The 11,330-nt window shown below is 46.5% G+C and overlaps 1 non-coding gene across 1 annotated transcript; it reads right to left on the reverse strand.

Moving 5' to 3' along the window:
- Nucleotides 1-6,677: 6,677 nt before the first annotated feature.
- LOC115066837 lies at nucleotides 6,678-6,810 on the reverse strand. Its single transcript, XR_003846288.1, has one exon. It is a non-coding gene; the product is annotated as a small nucleolar RNA SNORA2/SNORA34 family (small nucleolar RNA).
- Between the last annotated feature and the right edge of the window lie 4,520 nt (nucleotides 6,811-11,330).

Genomic DNA, 11,330 nt, shown 5'->3' on the forward strand with positions numbered 1-11,330 from the left:
AGGCAGGGATTCAATCCAGACCCCAGGTCATAGAAGAGAAGGTGTGTGAGGATCTGTTATATGGTGGTGGGCAAGGTAGGCTTCCTGGGGGAGGTGGCGTGGAATGACCAGCTGGCTCCCGCTACCTCCAAAGGTATCAGTTGCCACAGCCTTGGCAGCTGGTGCCCCACAGTCTGCCCTGGGCCATTTTGCTGCTCCCTATCCCCAACTGGGGAGGAGACTTGGCAAAGCGTCCTTTTCCCTGGTCCAGGGACAGTTCCCAGATATGAGATGGGACATCTAGATGACACACGGAACCTCTTAGGGGAGATTTCACGCCTCTGCTCTAATGCGGACCGGCTTTGCTTTGGTGGTGGGAAAAACCGACATCTCCCTCCAGTCTCTCCTGAAACCAATTGGAAACAAACTTCTCTCAGCCCTCAAAGCAGGACCCAAGGCACAACCCTACAACTGGCTGGCCCAGAGGCTCAGAACCCAGCATTGTGAGGGCCCACAGTGTCCCCTTCTTCTTAGGTGGGGGGCATGCTGAGCCACACAAATGAAGCCTCCAAGCTGCATTTCCCACCCATCTGCCTGTCCTCTGGTATAATCAAGGAAGCTACAGAAAAAGCCCTGCTTTGGGCTGGAGATGTAGCACACTTGGTAGAGTGCTTGCCTGGCTTGCACAAAGCCCTGGTTTCAAATCCCAGCACTACACGAACTGGGTCTGGTGGTGCGCCCCTTTCATCCTAGCTCATGGGAGGTGGAAGCAGGAGATTCAGGAATTCATAAGATGGCTTATCAGTTTAGAGCACTGACTGCTCTTACAGAGTACTCAGGTTCTGTTCTCAGCACCCACATGGCAGCTCACAACCATCTGTAATTCCAGTTCCAAGGAACTGATGTCCTCTTCTGGCTTCTGTGGGCACTGCATGCAGGTGGTGCACTTACATACATGCAGGCAAAACATTCATACATTTAAAATAAAATAAAAATTATTTTTAAAAAAGAAGCTCGAGCTCATTCTCAGTGACATAGTGAGCTGTAAGGAGGTTCAGACTTCACTGTGCTGATTACAGTGGGTGTGTATCTGAAGTCCCTGCCCACCCTCTACCAGAGGCAGGTGGAGAAAGGAAGCGATCCTCTGAGGTTAGGCTTGGTGGCCCACACCTGCAGTTCCTGCACTTGGAAGGCAGAGGAAGGATGCTCAGGAATTCAGGTCATCCTTGATTATAGAAAGAGCTTGAGGCCAGCCTAAGCTACATGAGATCCTGTGTCAATAAAAACCCCAAACACAATAAAATATAAAGAAAATTATGTTGGGGCTATAGGTTAGTTGGTAGAGTGCTTTCTTAGCATACATCCCCAGCACTGTATAAACAGGGGGTGGTGTGGCGCATCTGTAATCCCAGCGCTCAGGAGGAGGAGGCAGGAGGATCAGGAGTTTAAGCTCTCCAACTAATGCGACATCATGGTTAGTTCAAAGACCAGTCTGGGCTACATGATACTGTATCTAAAAAAATTGAAAGTGACCCCTCCTGTAAGTTCAAAGGAAGCACTAATGAGAGGAATGAAGGAGGTGGCATCCACATGCTGTTCCTGACCATTCACAGTCCAACTCTACACCACTTCCTGAATGAGCTGTCTAGGCTCCAGTGACCCCAACGATCTCTGTTGCTCTCAGACTTTATTCCATTCAGCATTCACCATGCACACTTAGTTGTACTCTACCACTGAGACATGCCCCAGCCCCTCACTGGGGGGCTCTAGACAGGTGCTCTACCCCTGAGCCATACCCAGCCCCCACTGGGGGATTCTAGACAGATACTCTACTATTGAGTCATGCCCCAGCCCCTCACTGGGGGATTCTAGGCAGGTGCTCTACCATTAGCCACACCCCAGTCCCTCACTGGGGGATTCTAGGCAGATGTTCTATCACTGAGCCACATCCCCAGGTCCTACTTGGAGGATTCTAAGCAGGCAGTCTACCACTTAGTCATGGTATAGCACTTGCATGGCTACATAATGCCCCGAGTTGCAACCCCAGTACCAGGAAAAATAAAACATTTTCCAAAAGCAAGATGGTCGCAATCACACCCACCTCCCAGACTTCCTCTGGGTCACCACAATGGTATTGTACATGTGGGAATACTCCATGAACTATTAAAAGCCCAGGGTCTTGTTGATGTGTGGTATGGTGTCCTGTCCTGTTTGATATTAGTTTCCTTGCAGAAGACAGCTTCATGCTGCACCCGTGGGTGAGCTGAGAGGGTTTGCTTGCAGACAGTCATGCAGTGAGCATCCTGGTAGACCTCTTCTTGGGGAGGCTAGCATGTGTCTTGGTGGGCAGAGACTCAGGAGCACTGTTCTGCCCCCAGGGCCCAGATGGCTTGCAGAAGCGCTGGTGGTGGCCGCAGCGACCCTGTGGAGTGATTTCCGGCCCCACTCCCAGTCTAAAGATAACCAGATGATCTCTTGAAGAAGTTACCCAGGAAGCTGTTTGCCAGACATGCGGGCTCGGGAAAGTGGGTCCAAAGAGACAAAGCCAGAGGACAGGGGAGGACACACGTGCTGGCTGAAAGGGGAAAACAATCAAAACATTGCATTACCCAAAGCCTGGCTAGAAACCGTCAAAATATAAACACCCGAGGGTAAACAGAGCACAGCAATGGGATGGATGGTAAGACCAAGTGCCAGAAAATTCTAAATAATTGAATTATGACTATTCAGTTTTGAAAACGAAGAGGAAAAGTTGGCTTGGCACTGTGGGAGTTGGAGAGAGGAGGGGGCTCAGGAGCCCATGTCTTCTCAAGTGGCCTGCCCAGGCTGGGGTGTGTGGGTCACTTCTGTTCCTATTCTTATGCCATTCTAGAAGGTTCTGATCAGGGATCAAATTCCAACCTGAGGAAATTGTTAGGAGAGAATGGGGAGCCATGGAGGGATGTGGAGCAGGGAAATATTGGGAACAGAGAAATGTTGCAACCAGGCATTTAAACATAAGCTGAGCAAAGAAAATATTGTCTGGGGTATGTCTTAAGGCAGACAACTAAGAGAAAGGGACAACACCCTGAGACAGCAAATAGACAGAATCTATAGGAGCAAAGGCTTGTTTTAGGTAGAGAATGTATCAGTCTGTATTTTGTTGCAATGACAAAATACCTGAGACTAGATACTTTATAAGACAAAGATACTTTACGGTTACCACATAGTCTCATTGATTAGGTCTCTGGTAAGGGTCTTTTTTGCTGTGCTAATCACAGAGCATAATAGTACCATGGCAGAAAGATCATGGGTAGAAAGTCAGTGTGCACTAGGAAGAACCAGTCTTCTTTTATAGCAACGCTTTTGCCAGAACCACCCAAGATCCTATGAGAACTATATTAATCCCTTCTGAGGGCGGACACCCAGTGACCCTACCTCTTTTTATTTATTGTTGTTATTGTTTTTGAGACAGAAGCTCACATAGCCTAGGTTGCCCTCAAACTCACTATGTAGATGAGGATTACCTTGAAATCTTGATCCTTCTGTCTCCAGCTCCCAAGTACTGGAATGAGAGGCATGGACCACAACACCTGGTTTATGAAGTGCTAGGGATGGAGCCTCAGCTTCATGCATGCCAGACAAGCACTCTACCCACCAAGAGACATCCCCTACCTCCTAAAAATCCCACTGTCCATCATCAAGGCCACACTGAGAAACAAGTTTCAGACACGTGAAGCATTGAGTGACAGCAGAGCTGCGGCGAACATCCAAAGTTTGGAATTAGGAGCTGGGGTGTGTAGAGAACAGAGAAGAGAAGGTTTAGAACAGAAAAGATGATGTCAACTTGGGGATTATGGGGTTTGAAGTGAGCCAACTAGCTGGACATGCTTGCTGAAGCTGGACGTGAAAGCTGAAGTTCAAACTGGGCGCGGACTTGTATGACTTTTCCTAGGGAGACGTGCACGAATGTCTGTTCACTGGCGAGACTCTCTAGCTTCATTTCTGTGGCTGTGACAAACTCCATGGCCAAAAACAACTTAGTGGAGGAAAGGGTTTATTTGGCTTCTACTTCAGATCGCAGTCCATCACTGAGGGAAGCCCTGAAGGCAAAGCTCAAAGGCAGGCCTGCTTGCTGTTACTCTAAGCCAGCTTTTCTTTTCCCCTTTGGTCATTTCGAGACAGGGTCTCTCTGTAGAGACTGGCCTGGAACTTGCTATGGGGACCAGGCTGGCCTCCATCTTACAGAGATCCACCTGCCACTGCCTCCCAAGTGCTGTAATTAAAGGCATACACCACCATACCTGACTTCAGCTAGCTTTCTTATATAGCCCAGGACCACCTGCCTAGGGAATAGTGTCACCCACAGTGCACTGGGCCCTCCTGCATCAGTTAGCAATCAAGACACTTCCCACAGGACAATTTGATCTAGAAAATTCCTCAGTGTAGGCTGTACTCCAAGATGACTGTAAGCTATGTCAAGTTGACAGTTAAAGCTCACCAGGACAGAAACCAAAGGAACCATTTCACTAAGTTCAGTTTGGTGAGCCAGCGAGTTTATTGGAGTTATTCACAGGAACAGGCATAGGTGAAGGGTTACTTACAGGAGTATGTATGACTTAAAGGCAACTGCATCACCAAAAAGCCCACCCCAGCATGGGCGATGACTCAGTAAAGTTGTAACCCTGGAGCTCTCTGCACAACTTGCAGGCAACTCCACTGAAGAGTCCCCTCCCCTCAGCAATTGTTGCTTATATAATCTCAAGTCTTGTGCATCTTGAAATCTTCCTTAGCTTCCTAAGTCTCACTGGCCTCCCTCCTCCCAGAAGGAAGGAGTGCTTCAATTGGAGGAAATGGCTGTTCCCCAGGGCTCATGTCTACTACCAGGAGGCTAAAAGAGTTGGATTGCTATGAATCCAAGGCCTGACACTAGTGTGACTCAGGCCAATCTAGACTACATGGTGAGATTTGGTTTCTAGCACCCACATGGCAGCTAACAATCATCTGAAACGCCAGTTCCAGGGAATCCCTCTTCTAACCTCCTTGGGCATTGTATGACATGGGTACACACACATACATGCAGGCAATAAACACTCATAAACATAAAAAAGTTTTAAAATAAGCTATTTAAAATAAATAAATGAATAAATAAATAATCAAACAAAGGGTATGGGAATATAGTTTGGTTGGTAAAGACCTTACTTCACCCAGCTGACTGATCCCCAGCACCCATGTAAAAAACTGAGCATGGTAATCCCAACACTGTTGAGGCAGACAGATGAATCCCTGGGACTTACTGGCTAGCCAGTCTAACAAGTACCAAGTCCCGAGAGAGACCCTGCCTCAAGTAAGGAGGTGGACAGTTCTTGAGGAGGACACCTAAGCGTCTTCTGTTCCCCCCCACACATGCACAAACATATACCTGCACACATACAAGCACACACATATGGAGCTGGAATGATGGCCCAGAAGTTAGAGCACTGGCTGCTTTTGCAGAGGACCCGGGTTCAATTCCCAGCATCTATATGGCAGCTAATAATTCTTTGTAACACCAGGTTCAAGGGATCTGAAGCCCTCTTCTGGCCTCTGTGACCACTGCATGACTTGGGTTTTCTCATATGCAGGCAAAATACCCATACATATAAAATATAATATTAAAAACACGCCTCTTCACAAACTTAAAAATAAAAAAGTTTAAAAGTTGAACTATAAAGTAGAATCTAGGTGCTGGAGAGATGGCTCAGTGTTTAAGAGCACTGGCTGCTCTTTCAGAGGACTCAGTACCCACATCAGGCAGCTCACAACCACCTGTAACTCCAGGAGATCTGACACCTTCTTCTGGCTTCTTTGGGCATTGCACTCACATGCACATATAAAAACAGATACACACATACACATAAATAAAAATTTGGGGAGGGCAGATTTTTTGAGACAGGATTTCAATATATAGCCCTGGCTGGCCTGAAATTTACTATGTTGATCAGGCTGGCCTCAAACTCATAGAGCTCCACCTGCCTCCACCTTCTGAGTGCTGGGATTACAGGCATGTGCCACCACATCTAGCATAAATAAAACTATTTAAAAAGAAAAGAAAATGCTCTTAGCTTAGTGTGATAGTACACACCTGTAATCTCAGCACCTGTTGGGAAGAGGCAGGTGGGTTTCTTGAGTCAAGGCCAGTCTGGTCTATATAGCGAGTCCTCTTGAAAAATGCTTTCGGGGCGACTAAACAGGGTTTGAGAACACAGGGCAGGAACAGGGAAAGAATCAAGCAAAACTTCATCTCAGGAAGAATCTAGAATGTACATCACACCTTCTGTGTAGAGGCACATGAGCTGAGCTTTCTCAGGCTGGGGGTGTGGCTCGCTGGTGTAATGTATTCTTAGCATGCTCAGACCCTGAATTCAAATTCCTAGCACAAAATAAAGATTTTTGTGATGGTCAGCTTTTTATCTTGGTAATAGGTTTAATATTATAACTTAATGACCAAGCTAAATCAGAAATGTAGAAACATTATATGCATATTTCAGAATCTTATTATTAAGACTTTAAATAACTATCAGTCAATATCTATCACCTATGACTCAGCTGTTTCTTTGGCTTCTTCCCTGACCCCTTGCTTGAGACAGGATTTTGCCATGTAGCTCAGATTGACCTCAAACTCTTAATCTTCTTGCTTTAGCCTCTCAAGTTACAGTGTTGAGCCACCACGCCAAGCCAGATGTTTCTTTCTAATGAACTGACTGTATATCTCCAAAATTTTCTAAAATGGCCAACATAAGAAGACATTTCTTTAGGTTCCTACTTGAAAGCAACAGCTTCAACAACCTATTGGCCTTGATTCAGGGCCAAGGAAGATTGGTTTCACCTGTCAGCTTGACATAATCTAGAATTATCTGAGAAGAGAGTGTCAGTGAGGGATTTGGTTGACCTATGGGCTTGTCTGTGGGGGATTGTCTTGATTGACTTAATTGATGTGGGAAAGCCCAGCCCACTGTGGGAAGCACCATCCCCTAGTCAGAGGGTCCTGAAGTGTGTGAGCGTAGAACAAACTGAGCAGAAGCAAGTGAGCATGTGTGCATTCATTTTTCTCTGCTCTTATCTGTGGATGTGATATGATCAGCTGTTTGAAGTTCCTGCAGTGACTTCCCCTGGATTGTAACCTGGAATTGTAAACTGAAATAAACTCTTTCTCCCCTAAGTTACTTTTGGTCATCAAAGAAGGAAGCATTATTGTGGCTCAGTTTGAGGACACAGTCCATCATGGTGGGAAGGCATGGTGGCAGGAGTGTGAGGCAGCTGCTCACGTGGCATCCACAGTCAGGAAGCAAAGAGAGATGAATGCCGGTGCTCAGCTCACTTTCTCCTTTTCATTTGGTCAGGGACCCTGGATAATGGAGTGGTACAACCCACACATTTAGGATGGTTCTTCTCACCTCAATTAACCTAATCTAGACTATCCTTCACAGTCAAGCCCAAAGGGTTCTGCCTTTTGTGATTCTAGATCCTGTTAAGTTGACAGTAATATGAACCATCACAGAGGTCATTCTGGGTTTAGGGGCTGTTCTGGTTAGTCACCTTGACACAGCCGGGAGTCTGAGAGGAGAGTATCAATTGAGGAACTGGCCTGTGGGCATGCCTATGGGGGATCGTCTTGATTGTTAATTGTTGCAGGAGAGCCCAGCCCACAGTGGGCAGCACCATTCCCTAGGCAGGTGATCCTGGACTGTGTAAGAAAGCTAGCTAAGTATGAGCCTGTGAATGAGCCAGCAAGCAGCACCCTCCATGGTTTCTGCTGTGCTTCTTTGGCTGTGAAGTGAGTTCCTTGGTATGAAGTAATGCTATGTGGAATAGCAAGCAGTCATACCTTGAGTTAATGCCCTGATTTCCTTCAATAATAGACTGTGACCTGAAAATATAAGACAAAACAAACCCTTTCTCCCCAGAGTTGCTTTTTGTTGGGGTTTTCTGCTTCAGCAACAGGAAAGTGGCTGACTACTCCAACAATGAATAGGAAAAGTAATATTCCTGGGGCCAGAGAGATGACTCATCAGTTAAAAGCACTTACTATTCTTCCAGAGAACTTGAGTTTGGTTCCTAGCACCCACATTAGGCAGTTTACAGCCACCTGCTCCAGGGCAACTGACGCCCTCTTCTGGTCACCTCCGGCACTGCACTCACATGCACAAACCCACACAGACACACACATATTTAAAAATTATATATTTAGAAGAGTGCCTGACTCCGGCCTCCACGTGGGATTGGGTAATTGAGGCTGTGGATAAGTAACTTTGCTAAAGTTCCTCAGACTAAAGGGCTCCCGGTTTTCTTTGACTTCAAGTACAGCTGTTTGTGCAGCCCCATGTTCTCTCTGGTCATTTACTGTATGTCATGAAGTTGCAAAGTGAGGAAAGAGACTCGGCTGTGATATGCATGCCACCAGTGTGTCCTTAACATGGTATCACACGACATCCTCCATTAGTGCTGGTCCTTGCCGTTCACAGTATCAGAGCTTGGCTTAAAGACTATTCATGGCCATTTGGGGTCTTTCTTTCTACACCTTTAACTTCTTATTACCACAGATTTCAATTTATTTAATACATGAGTTCTTTGCCTTAACATACTTGGCAATGAATGAGACATTGTCTCTTTTCCTAATCCATTCAAGTATCAAATAAATAAATATGTAAATAGGAAACAATTATACATATTTAAAGTATATATTTATATATATTTAAAATTACTATATATTTATCTAAAGTAACATTCCTGGCACCCGGATTTCTGCAAGGAGTGTGTCAAAACCAGGGAACGAATATTGTTATCAGGCTTTCAGACAACAGGGGATACATCTGTATCATCAGCAGTGGTGACCTGGTTGGATCTGGGATGAATGGGCTGGCAAAGGAGACAGTACAGCGTGGAGAGGAGAAGGCTGGTGGGGGGCATTGACAGTCAGGATACTGACTTGAGGAGGCATTAAGAACTACCTTTTTCCAACTTCCAGTCAGATGCCAGAATTCTCTTCCACAGCCCATGCTCAGCAAGCATTGGTCACAAGTGACTTCAACTCACTCAGTGTGACTTTAGCAAACAGGGAATGTGTTGGCCTGGTGGCCAGGATGAAGGGAGTGGTTGTGTCCCAAGACAGAAATTGTGTCGCTGGGTTTCTTTCTCTCCAGCTTTCAGATCCGCTGTTCTCGTAGCCCCAATGTCTGTTGATGCCACTCTTGGGAAAGCTTTCTCTATGAGTTGGGAAGACTGGCTTAGGCAGCCCTAGCACCGTCCTAAAATTAATTCCCCATGCACAAGAAAGAGACAGCACTCCTCAGCTGCAAGTTACCATATCTCTGCTGGAGATAGAATCCAGGGCATGACACATGCTAGATAAGTGCTCTAACCCTGAGCCACATTCCCAGCCCCTTATTGGGGGAATTCTAGGCATGTGCTCTACCACTGAGCCACACCCCTAACTCCTCACTGGGGGATTCTAGGCAGGTGCTCTAACCCTGAACCACATCCCCAGCCCCTCACTGGGGGATTCTAGGCAGGTGCTCTCCCACTGAGTCATGCCCCAGGCCCTCATTGGAGAATTCTAGGCAAGTGCTCTACCACTGAGCCACACCCCCAGCCCCTCACTAGGGGATTCTAGACAATTGCTTTACATTTCCTAGTCCTTTAAAACATTTTTTAAAATCACACTTAAAAATATTTTATTATTTTTATTTTATGTGTATGAGTATATTGCCTGCATGTATGTAAGTGCACCAATGTCATACAAAACCCATGGAGGTCAGAAGAGGGTGTCAGAGTCCCTGGAACTGGAGTTACTGATGGTTGTTAACAACCATGTGGATGCTGGGAACTGAACTGGGAAGAGCAGCCAGTGTTCTTAACCACGGAATTATCTCTCCAGCCCCCAAGATTACATTTTAAGAATTATTTTTGTGTGTGTATGTATGTTTATGTGCACATGCCACAGCATACACAGGGAGGTCAGGGCAACTTGAGGGAGCTGGTTCTCTCCTTCCACCATGTGGGTTCTGGGATCCAACTCAGGTTGTCAGACTTGGTGGAAAGTCCCTTTACCCACTGAGCCATCTCCCAGCCCAGCCTTGAACTTTTGGTTCTCCTGTCTCACCTACTTGAGTACTGAGAATACAGGTATCTGTCACCGTGTCCAGCTTGAACTGGCTACTTTAAATGGGCAAGTATTACAGTGTGTGAAATAAATCTTAATATAATCCATTTATTCATTTATTATTTATTATTTTGTGTGTGTGTGTGTGTGTGTGTGTGTGTGTGTGTGTTGCACAGTTCATGTATGGAGGTCAGAGGACTATTTGTGGAGTTGATTCTCTCCCTGTGCCATGTGGGTCTTGGGGATCGAACTGAGTCTTGAGTGTTGGCTGCAAGCACCTTTACCAACCATCCCAATAAAGCACATTGTGGGGTATGGGTCACAGAACAACAGTGCTTGGCAGGGAGACTGGGGCACAGGCCCCTTGCTCCCACTGTCCTTTGAATACCTTTCTGCTATTATTAGGGTATCTTTGCAAATGCACACATGTTCCTGGAATACCAGTGCTTGCTGGGAGGAAAAGTAGTCCTTGCCTTTGCAGGTTCACCTGTCCATCTGCCCCTGCTTTTAGGCTGCACTTATCTTGAGCATTTAAACTTGCTGTGACCTCAGGGCCTTTGCACTTCCAGTTCCCTTTAATCAAAACTTCTTTCTCTTTTGTTTTGGCCTCAAAATGATAATATTCCTTAGTTTCCTACCTTCAGAGGACGTCCCCTGGTACATAGTTGTACATTCTCGTATCTCAGGAATGTAAGCTCTCTGGATCTCTGTGTGTTCACCATTAACTCAAGACACTCAAATCAGAAGGTGTCAAATGAATGAAGGAATGTTTTTTCCATTCTGGAGAGACTGAATCCAGCAAGAGAAGCCTCCAAGCCTTCCATGTAAATAGTTAGGTGTCGGCTGAAGAGTCAGCAGGTGGATTCTGTCCACCTGAGTCCTAGCCGAGTCACGGGAAGTTGTGATGTCTGGCCAGCATGGAGCCCCACAGCTGTGGACTGAGGTTGCACGGGTTGGTTCCCTCTGTGGCTGGACAGACACGGAACTAGAGGTTCCAAGGCTAAAGAGATGCTTCAGGCTGGAAAATTGCATCACGAGCTTACCGCTGGCCCTAGGACAAAGCAGGCCCAGAGTGCTGAGAGCAGATGGGCTGAGAGGCGGCCAGGGAGGGCAGAGAGAGAGTCCTTCTTTCCTTCTTGGAAAGTGGAAACTCTCCTGGGAGGCAGAGGTGTGGGGAGGGGGGTGCTGCCTTGGGTCTCTGAGCCACTGGCCAGCCCAATGTGATTCTGGC

The sequence above is a fragment of the Nannospalax galili genome, unplaced genomic scaffold, assembly GCF_000622305.1.
Source record: "Nannospalax galili isolate Female #2095 unplaced genomic scaffold, S.galili_v1.0 scaffold644, whole genome shotgun sequence".
NCBI classification, from domain to species: domain Eukaryota; kingdom Metazoa; phylum Chordata; class Mammalia; order Rodentia; family Spalacidae; genus Nannospalax; species Nannospalax galili.